The sequence below is a fragment of the Oryzias latipes genome, chromosome 12 (assembly GCF_002234675.1).
Source record: "Oryzias latipes chromosome 12, ASM223467v1".
Classification (NCBI taxonomy): Eukaryota; Metazoa; Chordata; class Actinopteri; order Beloniformes; family Adrianichthyidae; genus Oryzias; species Oryzias latipes.
This window is the reverse complement of record NC_019870.2, coordinates 3,285,877-3,300,148: the sequence shown is the minus strand read 5'-3', so window position 1 is coordinate 3,300,148 and position 14,272 is coordinate 3,285,877.

Here is a 14,272-nt window from a genome sequence, read left to right as displayed (position 1 = left end):
TAAAATCTTTAGTCTAATAGAAAGACCTGTTTTTTAAGCAGGAACATTGGTTTGATTGGCAGCTCAGACCTGTTCATGACACAACAGACAATAAATCTAAACTCAAACACGATTTAAAGGACCTATTTCATGCTTTTCCTAAAGTCCCCCTCCGATGAAAATCACGTTTTTTGAGTTGTTGACATGTACTTGTGGCATTTTTCTTACGAAACAGAACAAATATAATTAATAATCATTTCATTTGTGCATTTCTGACTATTTCTCCTGTTAGATCGCGGTCAACCAAACGGGCACAAAGACGCTCGGTTAGAATGAATGAGCTGTGATGTCACAGTGGCCCAGGAGCGCATGCGCATCGCGCAACCTCCCTGAGCTGCTCCGTCCAGCGTGCACACGGTCATGTTCACGCGTTTTAAGTGCGTCCAAGGCTGGATTTTGTTGTTGGCCGCACGTATTTCAAATTAGACTCAAAGTTAAAGTCCCAAATGTGTTTTCTGCATTTGTGTTCTGTTTGTAGTTAGTGGGCTTGCTGTCCCGCATTAACCAGAGAGGGTAAAGATTAAAAAAAAGAGGAAAATCGGGGGATTTTTTTAAATTATTGCCTCGATGAAAATAGGACAAATATCATAAAGTTTAGGATATCCACGCAGGCTTGCGTATGCGATACGTATCCCAATACGCATCCCACGATACGATACATATTGTGATATTGTACACATTTTCTTTCTTTTTTTAAAAGTATGACTTGGGAAAAAACTCTAACTTAATTTCAATACGTCTTCCATTGTGATCAAACGGTCAAATTCAGTTTATTTAATGATCACAATGTTGAGCACAGCAACTGTATCTCATATATAAGCTGTTTTTACCCAAGCAAATTCATAGTGCTTTTATTTTGGTAACTTGAAATATATAAAGGGAACAGTCAACATTAGGATTAATCTAGGTATCTTCAAAGGATGAAGAATGTTTTTGTGCACCTGATACGATCAACTTTAGACTATAAATCAGAATTATTAAAACTTTCTTAGCATTAAAGTTTTTTTTTACCAGTTCTTTTTTTTTAATTCTCCAAGCATCACATTCACTCAGAACTATTTAATTATATGTTGCAAAACCATTTTGACCAATTCTCATGAATGTATGATATGAGGTTTAATTGATTTCTAATTACATGCCTTGGTGAGCACATCATTTCATGCTAAAACAACAACAAATGAGGTTGTTTGCATAGTCTGCTTTGGAATTCATCATGATGCTCCGCTTTGTTTTCTGTGTAATTGAAGGCTGCTCTCAAACTGCAGCTCAAGGCTCCCACGCAAACACACCTTTTATACAATTTTTACTTTGAAAAGTAGATAATTGCTTGTTTTTGGCAGAATCTTCTACCAATGAGTAAGCAAAAGCAACAAAGTGAGGGGAAAAAACAGACACATTTATGGAAATGATTATAAAAATTATGCTGCAGGTGCAGGAATCTCGGACACGCTCAGGATTCACTTTTATTCTAACCATCTGGCGCCGTGAAATCCATTTTCTTCCTTCTGCAAACACTTCTTTCTGTTTTGTTGATGTACTTTTACTTTGGGACAGAAACAGTGACCGTTTTGGTCCGGTTGTTCCGCTCCGAGCATGGAGCCTGTTCAGACCGAGGAGTCCCAGAGCGAACCAGGGCAATCAGTCCGATTGGAAACGAACCAAGACCACCTCGAAAGATGGGTCGAAGAGCGGTTTCTGGTCCCGGACCAGGATCCATTTCGGTGTATTAAGAAAATTCTTGGGGGGAAACGAACTCTGGTTCACTTCGAATGAATCAAATGTGTCCAGTCTGAATAAGAACGGAGACATCAAAAAATCTTCCACATCAGATGCCTGCTAGGGTTCCTCATTAGATCTTACTAATGTCTTGTTTCAAAGATGGAAGTTCGATTTAGCAAACCAGTGGGAGACATCGGTCCATTTTCTTACTGGTGCTGGAAGCAGGGAGTCGAGAGAATCCTTGCTCCACCTGTTACTACACGGAGCATGAAATGAACCGCTTAAATGTTTGTATCTACATGTATCATCACCAGACCTCATTCCATTTTTCTCTTCTTTCTTTTAAAAAATCTCTGAATGCTGGTCATTCAAGCTCCCTCACGTTCTGAGGCCCCAGCTGGGACGTCTGCAGGCGTTGAGATAACACCGAGTGCAGTTAAATGACGAGAAAACGGCGTCACATAGGTGAATTAGCTCACTTAATCTAGAAGGAGGTGAAGGCTTTTAAAAGAGGAGGTTCCAGCAGGATGGGAGGAGGAGCATCAGATGGAGGAGGCATCAACAGCAAAAAAACAACAAAAAAAAAAAAACGGGCAAGTGACAAAGTCGTCAATTTTCTTTGGCTGAAGTTTTTAATGCAAAAAGCATCAAAATAAAATAGTATTTACCACAAAAAGCCTTCCAGTGTTTGCTTCCTGTAAAGAAATGTTTTAGATCAGCTATTCCACAGTGAATGGATATTTGTCAAAATCCACTACTGGAACCCAAACACAAGTGTCAGGGATACCCCAAAGAAGTTTTCAAATTATTATGGGATGGCCACTGGCCCTACAGCTTGGTGGCCATTTGTGGCAAAGTGTGAAAATTTTCGCAGCCTTGCACAAGTGGCGACAGTTTAGTTCAGGCGGTAGCGCAGGTCATCCAACATACCGAAGGGTTGGCGGTTCGATTCCCGCTCTGCCCAGCCAGCTGTCGCCCCCCCGAGCGGGGCAAGTCTGCAGCTCACCGCTCCCCCCAAGGCAGTGTTTTTCAACCTTTTTTGAGCCACGGCAAACTTTGACCCTGACAAAAACCCCGAGGCACACCAGCATCCAAAAAGTAAAGCACCATTAAGCATCATCGGGAAGGTACTTGGGGAAAAAATGAGGAAATCATGAATTTTGAATGGTGTGTTAGCTTTTCCCCGTTGGAATAATGTGATAATTTAATACATGAATCGTTGGCTCAAGCTGAACAAAGCGATATGACAAAGAATATGAACGTATTAGGAATGTGGGCGTGGTTAACAACAAACTTCAGTTGTCAAGGAAATCCAACAGTTTGTGCAGATTACTCTAAAATTGACATAGACCTGTTCGTCGCCCCCGACGACCAAAAAGTAAAATGGTTTCTATGGAGATAAAACCAACGGAAAAGCTGCCATTTTGAAAAAAAGTCTCTTTTTTCCATGAATTTGTCACATGGAGCTCTGACTAGGGTGACTGGGGCAGAGGGGTGGAGTACGGTGGCCCTGAAGTGCAAATCACATCAACAAATCACCTGACATAAAAACATTTTACAGATCATGACGACAATTTAAATTCAGAAACCAAAATGTAAAAAAACGAAAATGAAAATTTTTTTTGGAAAAACAAAAAAATATTTCAGAAAAGGAAATGAAATGTTGGAAAAACGAAACACAAAGAGAAACCGGAAAAGGTAGGTACTGAGGGACATCGCTGATTGGACGAGGACGTTTTTCCAACATTTCATTTTGTTCTCTAATTATTTTTTTTTTAACATTCCATTTTGTTTTCTGGAAATTATTTTTGTCATTTTTGTTTTTAACATTTTGTTTTCTAAATTTTAATGCTGCTTTTTAACATTTACTTTTTAACTGTCGTTGTGGCGTTTAAAATGTTTTTGTATCGTGTGACTTGTTAAATGATTTGCATGTAAAGGCCACCGTAGTAGAGTAAGGGGTGTGTAGGAAAAAATCCATTTGGCGATATATCGTGATATTTCATTTGTCGATAATTGTATCAATTTTAAATGCTGTCAGGACGATAGTTATTTTATTATTTATGAGCGTCCTTCAGCGTCCGACTGTTTTTTCACCTTTAAACCTGCGACATCTAGTCGACAGAGAAACACTGAGCCTCTCTGAGCAGCTCTACACGCACAAAACAACAAGATCTCAGCCAGAATCACTTGTGTTAAATGCTAAATGTTCAGTCAGCCTCACAGTTTTTAGTGTTATGAGAAACGTCCAACTTGGTTTTTTCTTGGGATGGGTATCTGAAACTGAAACTCTGTGCCACGTTGGTGCCAGTACCATATAAAAACACACACAGTGGCTTTGATTTGTGTTTGTTTTCCAACCTAAACAGTTGCACAACAGCCCTTTCACCTTTCATATGTGTCACATCTCCAAAACCCCATGGATAGCAGGTTGGCAAAGTGTTAAGTCCTTTTCCTCCGAGAGGCTCCTTCATCTAACAAAACATCTCCTTAAACATCAATAATGGCATCCGGCTGCTCAGATGACCTTTTGTGTGGATTTGATTACACAAAATAGTCCTCAAGCACTTTAGTTTGTAATTCATCTCTCATCACTTGTGCAGAAAGAGCCTTATTTGTGAGCATTAAAAGAACCAAACCTTTGAAGTGAAACAATGAGTGAAGCAGCATCTTTGAAGCCTTCGTCTCTTCACACACGGCTTCTACTAATTACCAGCGCTGCAAATGACATCTGTGTGTGTGTGTGGGGGGGGGGGGGGGGGGGGGGGGGGGGCGTCAACACGTGCTGTCAACTGCACGCGTGAGTAAGTGTCATGAGAAACTTAATGCAATCAGGCAAGTGTGGGCGGCAGTAAATGGAGAACACATCAGTCAAGCGGACGTGTAATCACTCACGGGGTTGTGGAGGTGATGGCGGCGTTTGGACAGTAAGACTTCAGCGTGAAACAGCTGAAGGAAAAACTGAAATACATGATTAATAAAAGTCGATCGCTCGGTCGGCATTTTCTGGAGGTGGAAAGCGAGAAATGGAGGGGCAGGGAGGGGGGGGTAGAAGACGGAGGTCCATAAAAAGAGCAACAATAAGCCTCAGGTGAAGAGAAGAAGGTAGATCTTTCTGTTCAGAGAAAAACAAAAAAAAAACAAGCACTGACTCAGTTTATCCCTCAGGTCCAAAAACATCAAATCGAAAGATGTCACAGGGCAGAAGTAAAGTTGTGTGGGGAGCTGAAGTCCCTGAAGTCCGAGTACATCTATACTTTAGTGCAAAAAGGCAGGAATCTGCAGGTTAACAGGATGTCTGTATGATGGTCCACTCGTTCAAGAATAAGCCACAGGTGAAAAATTAGGAAACATTTTGTTCTTTTAATTGACCCGAAATGGCCAAAGGAATTTATTTAGCTAAACTTGAAAGTGTTGGGCCCCCAAACTAAACAGAAGAGAATTCCTAATGTCAAACGTAAACCAAGACAGAAATCAAGCTTAATTCTCCAGAAACAAACAAACCAGACTGGGACTGAAGACTCATCAGGAGGGTTGAAGTAATAGATCAGACCACTGACACAAAATGCAACATACAACATGGCCTGAAGTAAGTAAATATATAATTTACCACGGCCCGGGAGAATTCTCGATTCTGATTGGCTGCAGGGTGTGGATGAGAAAGTGCACGCCTAAAAAAGAAGTTCCGGTCACATAGCTTGAATTCTCTATATCACTGCGCTGGCATCCTTAACAAAACCTTTAGCGTCGTCCTTTTTACAAAAACTGGCAGTAAAAGGTGAACTTTCTCTCTGAACTTATGCTTTATTTAACCCATCGTGACCATCAGTGTATATATCGCTTTCCTTTGCCTCTGCACTCAAGGTCCATGCCTAAGGGGGCACGTTGTCACGTTACCACGCCAACATGCCCCACCACGTAACAAATAGTCTGTTTTTTGTGAAAAAAGCGAAAAAAAGAACAAGAATAAAGTATTAAAAACTGGTTGAATATTAATTTCCATCAGAGTCAGATTGAGTTTAAAAGCCCAGATAAAAATTTTCTTAGGTTCCCTAGGGACTAAAATTCTGTTTTATGACCTTAAATGACCTTAAAGGCCTCAAGGGCCGGTGTGGTGTTCCAACTAACCTGCTGTTGAAGCCCTTTATTGGCTAAACACACCAGATCCAGGTAAGCAACAGCCGGCCAGGCCCTCGAGCCCTGGAGTCTTAAACTGAAGAAAAGCCACAGTGTGTGTCTGAACTGAAACCAACTATTTATCTAACACAATGCAACACATAGTATTTGTTTATTCTTTTGAACGGTTTAATCTAAATCTAAATTTTTTTATATTTTTTTTGTGTTAAATTAGTCTTTCTTTTTTTTTTTTTAAAGACAAATACCCCAAAACCCTAGAAACCCGTTCCATCCAATGAGCTTAAGGTGCAGTGGAACCGAGCGTGGGTTTCTCTGTTCCTCCAGCTGTCAAACACGCCGCCGTCGTGTCACAGGAACCTGTCAAAACGCTGAAGAAGCTGTTTGTCCGGAGATGCTGTCCTTCACGCTTCACTCCGGCCCCTCCAGAGCCAGCATGTGCACCGAGTGGTGGTCACTCTGTGCACATTCAGCTGTCACCAGCAGAGGAAAACCTCTTCCTCCTCTCTGGCGCGCTGAGGCTGAGGATGGTATCCCATAATGCACGGTGTAATTTGTCATCTCCTATTAGGGCGCAGCATAATAGATGGATAGTGACAGTGATGTTAATTGGTTTTTAGTATCTTAGTCAGCTAGAGGTTGGCGGAGGGGAAAGGAGAAACTAGAGAAGAAGGCAGCATGTTAGACTTTTAGGCTTAGTTTAGTGTAAAACAAATATTCATTACAAAAATGTTTAAGTTATAAACAAATCGATTTGTTGGTTTGAATTTTGCTACCATTTGCTGAAAAACTAATGTTCGAACAGTTGAACTTTAGATTTTTTTGAAAACGCTTCCACATCACAATGCAGCCACCTCCGTGCTTCACCATTGAGATGGCAGCCCTCACTGCGCCGTTGTAGCTGTCAGCGTAATGTCAATCAAACGGCTGGTTCTGTTGGATCTGCTGCCTGTGAGCGTTTATGGCGGAGTTCTGCTGCTCGAACAGACAAACCTTCCGGTTCAGGTTTTGTTTGTGTGAACGGGGCTGACCTCGTCCTCTTTAGGTGATGGCAACAGTTTCAGCAGAAATGAAGGAAAACAACAGAATGCAGGAAATGTTTTTAAATCCCAGTTTGGCTTTTTGACAATATTCAGAATATTTAATCTTTCCACGAACCTGAGGACGATCTGGACATCTCATCGTAGTTCTGTTCTCTGTTGCTATGGTTACATCCTAAATCCAGCAAATGTTATAAACCAGGTGTTATTTAAAGAACATTATCGTGAGTTTTTTGAATTATTATTCAGGATTTAAACTTTGAACATAAACCACAGAATAAAACGACTAAATCCACCAAACACCAAACATGAAATCAGAAGTTCATGCAAACATTTTAAGTGACTTTTAGAATGGTTGGAGCTCAAGTAGGAAATATAGCGTGTTATATAATATATTGGTATTCATATATCAATTATTTGAGGGTTGACCACAAGGAAGAGCTTCTTTTTGTGACATTTGGCTTTATGATATTACCCTCTGTGTAGATTAGAGGCTTTCTTTCCAATGTTATTTGTTATCTTTGATTTCTTTTTGTTCCATCGTCTTTTGTGGTTAGTACTGACCTTGTCCCTTTTCGGTTGCCGTCCTCAATCCCGTTTACCAACGAACAAAAGTAGAAATAGAACAGTGTGTTCGTCAGTGAACCTCAACAGCTGTCACAGATGATATTCAGGAAATGACGCCCGAGAGGGCCGCTCACCTGCGGGCGGGTGAATTATAGCCGCGTGATAATGACCCCGTGAGCCATCGATCGCTCCTCACAGGAATTCACTTTTGATTTACCGTCCCAGAGAAGCAGGAGGCGCTACAAGAGAAACAAGGTTGAGGGTTAAAGAAGAGACAACAAACAATGATGGATGATAGGGAGGAGAGGAGCCGGGGGGAGAAGCGCTGGTGGTGTGATGAGAGGTAAAGATGGGGGTGTTTGGGAGTGAACACAGACCAGAGATGAATGAATATGACTAAGAAGCAATGCCGTCACAGTTTGGGTTCTAACAGCCTTTAAAGGCCGCTAAGAGAACAGAGAACCAGCTTAGAGGAACCGCAGACGCTGATCTGAAGGAGTTCTGGAAATGTCAAAAACTCTGAGCTCCTCCTGCTGTTTATTGGACAGGAACTGACAGGAAAATCTCCTCAAGTTTCATGGTTGTAAGAGGTCCCTTTGGATCCATTTCACTCTGTGCTGCTTGGTTCTACATACAATCTGCACATTTTCCACGTAAGAAATGTTGACCTTCCGTGATCCGTGCCTGATAAACGTCAATCGTGAGTGTTTCTTGCGTTCGCCTTTTGTCGATGTGCGCAGAAGTTTCAGCCGACGGGTCTTTACCTGAATTCGGTTTTGAGCTGTTCAAGATTTTTGTTCAGTTGAGAATTTTGGAATTTACGCATATTTAACGAAGTTTATACGCAATTGTTACCTAAATCTTACGCAATCGTGCATGATTTTTGTGTCTTCCCACGACTGTTTCATGTACAGTATGTCTAACGGACTTTCCATGCATGTACCACCAATGTATAACTTTTGCACCTGTATGTCACGTATATGGCGCTCGTATTGTGTTCAAATTATGCAATAGATGCAGGAATCACTAATGAATCGCATATAAAAAGCGCTATAATCCCACACGGTTCACGTTCTAGATTGGTTTGCGTGTTCTCTGCGTGGTTTATGCGCACTTCTTCCGTGGTTTTACCGTGGTTCATTCTGTGAAAATTTCATGTGAATTACCACAATCATTTACATATGACCCATTTTTATCCATGTTTATCTGTCAAGTGTTTATCCAATCAACATGAGCACAGCTGATTCTAAAAAAAAAGCCGCTTTTCTGGGTTTCTCTGTAGATGGTCAGGATGGGGTATTTTCACCTCCAGTGTTTCAAACTAGTCATTTATTATTATCATTGTTAGTATCTTGAACTGCTCAAGGACCAATAACAGTTAGTTTAAAGACCCACTCTGATCATCTTTTGATCAAAGCGTTCTCTATGGTCTTTTCACCATGATGATGCTGTTTTTAGCCAAAAACCTGTCAATTTCTATAGGACATAGTTTCTGCAGAGCGGCGGGAGTTCATTAGAAATTCCTGTCCTTCCCATCACCAATAACTGAGAGCTCTCTCTTTGCACCCCCCCCACTAGCTTACAGCCCCAACCTAACATGACCAGTGCAACGGAAAAGGCGAGCAACGTTGGAGCCATCCAGCCGTACAGTTTGGAGCCAGACACCAGCTCAGCTTCAATCTACGTTTGTTCCAAATCAGATTGGGAAATTAGGCAAGTTTTACTCTAAAAAACTTTGAAATCCAACACAAAAACCTCCATTCCACATCAGTGGACAGACATAGGTTTCGCGCTGATTGTCTTCATGATGTTTATTATGTTGGGCAACACTTTGCTGTTGTTACTGTGAATTCACAGGCGGCAATTTCAGCAGGGGGAAAACATTTGCAGAAAATGTCTAATATCGAACAATAATGACAAAAAGTCAAACGTTTTGCAAGAACAGCCTTGTATAATTATGAGAAATAAGTCAAAATTTTACAAAAAATTAAGTTGTACAATATAAGAAATAAGTAAACATTTAACTACAATAAAATTGTGAATTTATTAGTTTAAAAGTTGACATTTTACAAGGAAGAAGTTGTAATTTGATCTAAATAAAGTCGTGCAGGTACAAAAAAAGTAACGCACATTCAGCAGACATTTTATTTTGGAAAAAAGTGACATTGTCATCGTAAAATAATGACATTTTGAAATTTTATTTTATTTAATAGTGGCCCTAATACACTGTCGTGCATCTTAAGCCAAATTGTATTCATCGTTCAGGTTCTAAGTGGGGGGGCAAAAATGCAAGAGAATGTGAGGAAAGCTCCGATATTAGCAGTCGGATGGCTGTGCAGACGTTGCAGCAGAGATGCATTTCTGAGCTGGCACGGATGAAAGAAAAGCAGAGCGTGTGGTTTTAGGCCGCCTCTAAAAGGCACATAAAAGGGAAAAGTTTCAGATAGCAATATCATGGGTTTACCCCCCCCCCCCCCCCCACTCCACTGACATCTCATTTGCATCTCTCCTACATTAAAAAAAATGGAAGCAGATGAGCAGTGGAGGGAATCAAAGGTTCCTGCAAGACGTCTTCCCCTCCCACTCCTGCACGTCTAACTCATCAATAAAGCATGAGTGACTCATAGCCGGGAAGTCCTTTGCTCCTGAGTGAGACGGCAAACCTGCACCTCAGCACTTTTCTGAAAGGTTGCACCCAATTCAGGTCTTCTAATTACTTCATAGAAAACACAAACAAGTTATTTGTTGCCTGTTTGAGATAATATGCTGAAAACAAAACTGTCAAGTGTAACTCTGCACATTCTACTTATTAAGGCATTCAATCGAAAAGAGAGCAGGTCAAGAAACGATGAGCTCGTCCAAAACGCCAACCTGTGACACGGTGGAGGTTCTCTTCCTGCGCGTCCACATATGATGAGTGGAGGTGAGAATGTGTGGCGTTTGGTTCTCCATTTTAACACGGGAGCTTGTTAAGTAAGCGCCATTCATCATTTTGTGATGTTTTACATTCCTATTTAAAGGGAGAATTTAGAATGCTAGTTTAAGAGTTTATTTTAAAAGGAGGGAAAAATGCATGAAAGAACACTGATCACATGAAACCAGTGGCAGACCTCAGTAAGCATTTTTATGCCTCTAAAAAACTGAATAAACAAAACAGGAAATGAATCTCGCTATGCAACTACAGCCACAAAACATTGAAAACAACCACGTAAATTGGAATATTATAGTTATCATTTCACTCATCAAAAAATCGGATTAATTGAAGACAAGATCTATCCTTCTCTCTTTCATCAAAAACAGCTCCATCATGTAGAAATGGTCTTCAGTTCCATCAAGAAGTCCCTTTCTGTTCCATCAAGGCCAGTGCTGAGAGCCCAGTCTGTCCAGTTGTGTTTCTGCGTTGGTTTTTATTCGCTTCAGAGCTGAAAATGTCCGCTCCACAGGCGCAGTGGACACGGGGACGGTCAGCGCCAAACACGCTTCATGATTCACTCCGATTTTTCTGATTAAGGAAGTCAAGGAGATCAGTGGGAGATTTTCCTGCAGAATCCTCCATGGAGTTTATTACAGTCAGCTCTGTTTTTAACTGAGACAGATCAAAAAGTGCTCCGTGGCTCTGTGTCAAACTGGACAAGGCTGCACGTGACTTCCTGAAACTTCTGTCCAATCAGACGGTCTGAATACTGTGATGTTGCCTAAGCCTGCTAGAAGGCCCTGCTGACACCAACTCAGAATCTAATTGGTTGAAAGAAATCAATGACCGACATGGATTTCGCATCACAGGACCTTGTTGCTTCAAATACATAATGAGCATTGACGATTAAATGTTTATTTGCCCTGCAGTGCATTCTTCGGAGAACGACGCGTCACGTGTCTGCTCTGTTGTGCAAGTTTAAGTTCATTACAATATCAATGATTTATGTTTCATTGCTTTGATAAAATTAAAGAAATGTAATAAAGAAATCCGAGTTTTGATTTCATTTTTTTTTTGAGGATTCGAACAAAAAACAATAAAATGGAACGTGCATAACGTGCCCCATGACAGTCAGCTTGCGCTCGAATGACAGAACAGCTTCAAGCATTTGCGGCACCTGCAGACTTTCATTCAGCTCGTTTAGGTGGCCTGTCAGTCATATCCACCAAAAAGTGCAGCTTTTCGAGCCACAGTATCTTCCAGTTGCGGGTAGTTCAGGTCTTTGCTTTTCAGGTTTGCGTGTTCGAAACAGACGTCAAAGTGACGCTAAACGTCACCCCTGGACAGCCATCGGACTGTGTTTTGTAGCGGGAGATCAGAATATTCGCTTTAAACTTCATCAAGCAATGCACGGAACTGACGGTGGTTCGATTTACATCAGCCACCTGCCTAGCAGTCCGCTAAAAGTTAAAAAAATGAAAAAAAGCCCTGCTGGTAGTCATGTGCATTTTAGGTCTGTTAGCAGCAGGGAATTGTGGGATGCGGTCTCCTCAACTAATTAGGGCTCAGCATAAGCGTTTCTGTTTGCCCACGTTTCTTTTCATATGGCAGTTTTGTTGCTCCACCTTAGTTTATTCTTCCTGTTATGTTGTTTCTTTATGTTTCACCATGAGTGTGGGAGGGGGAGAGGTTGATGACCGCTGTGCAATGTTCAATGTGGTGTGTGTTCAAAATAAATGGGATTGTTATGCTGGAAAGGAGACTGTTCGACAACTCCACTGTTGACAGCTTGGCTCTTGCTTTGCCTGCTGCAAGTGACGTATCTGCTGGGCGTTACAAGATTTATTCTACACATTCTTACATTATTGGAACACGTTAAGAATGTTTGTGTCTTGTTTTTCCTCCTACAGAAACCATATTAAAATAAAAAAATAATTTTATCTCCCCCATCTTTTTACATTTTCAAACATTTTTGAAAATGCTCCAGGGACCCACTAGGGCAGCGCTAAAGAGCCGCATGTGGCTCCTGAGCCACGGGTTGCCGACCCCCGGGCTAGTTAGTTAGCATGTAGCTCACTAGCCTTCGAATTTAAAGCCACTGCTAAAGAGTATGTTAATAAAAGACAAGTCCTGAATATTATTATTCCTATTTGACCCTAAACTACAATATCAGCTGGCTGTCTGTCTACCGGCAAGCCAGCTGCCCGAATGCCGGCATGACAAGCAAAAGAGCTTGGACCTATGTCCGGTGGATCGTATGGCAAAGCAGAAAGCTTAGGTATCATAAATCTTATAATATTTTTCTTATATTCATTGAGACAATTATAAATTGATCATTCTTGTTTTTCTTTTTCCTTTCTTGAACGAATGTGGGTCACAGACTCGGAAGTTACCGCTGAAAGCGGCTTTTGCGGTCGGACGGAGAGCATATCCGTGTTTATGAATTACTTATGAGGTGAATAATTATTGCATTCGAACAAATTTATTATGTTGTTCGCACGAGTTAATCATTTCGAGGGAGCGAAATAGTATTTATTATTTATTATTAGATATTAGTCTGTGGGAACGAGATATATTTTAATTTTTTAATGTCAGGACACAGGCTCTGTAACTTCTACTTTTATTTTGACTTTTTTTTTACTTTCCAATCAATTCATGACTAATTTTCGTATCTTAGTTTGATAAATGAACGTATAAAAGCAGATATGTCTTTTGTTTGGTTCTTGAAGTCAGACTGTCGACCTGTTTATTTCTTCTGAAGCCTGCCCCTAGTGGTATCCTGAGGAACTACTTCCTTCTTTGCATGAAATTCAATAAGTGAAGGTGGAGGCTTGCAACAAACAGGAGTTGACTCGAAATGGTCCATCATTACCAACTAGATTTATGGCTTAAAGAGCAGTCTGGTAACTCTGCAGCACATCATTGTGAAACTGTCAACTGGCTCCTCCAAACTATTTGTCTTGGTCTCCTTCTATGTAATTCAATTAAGATTAGAGCTGAGAGGTCTCTGTGGACGGAACAAACGCCTGCAGCTTTCAGAATCCTTTAAATCAGAGAAAGCGTGTAAACGTGCACAAGTTTTCTGCGGGAAAGAGGGGACTGTGTTCCGTTTTTAATCCACCTCTGCCTCCCCTGTTGACTCAGACTCAGACGGCACAGAAAATTGAAACAGGGAGTCGGAAGTGAAGACTGTTCTTTTTCAGCCGTTCAGCGTTTTCCGCGACACGTAGAGACTTGCAGAAAGCTTCGGTCGTGACGGATCCACGCCTCTGCCATCGAGGCGGTGAGCCCTGAGCGTGCACTTTTCCCACTGCACCTCACATTCACTACAAAAAGACACAAGTGACACCACTTCACTGCGGCTGACCTCAGCGGGGTTTTTTTCCAGATTGAATCAGTCTTGAATCGTTCCCTCTTTGAGGAAGTTCCAACACTTTTTTTCCTGTTCGGTGTTCTCTTGAAGACCCACTCCAATGATAAAAGTATTTTTAATATGTTATTGTGGAGTTTGTCTGATGATATATTAAGAAAATTAAGCCTAAAATTGCATTTCTAAGTATTTGTTTATTCAAATCGATGTGAAATAGATGAAAAAAATGCTGTTTGTATCGTATTTGTGACGTAGAAAATACGCTGGGCGGGCCACAAGCTCCCTGCTCTGAGCTCTTAGAAACGGGGACAGGAAGAGGGGCGGGATTGCTCTACCCCAACGGTTCTGCCCACAACTCAGAAATTAACTTCTAATGAACTCCTGCCGCTCTGCAGAAACAATGTCCTAGAAAACAACTCAACAACTTGATTTGGTCTCAAAACGGCTTAATCATTATCATAAGACCAGACACAGGGAGAATGCGGACAG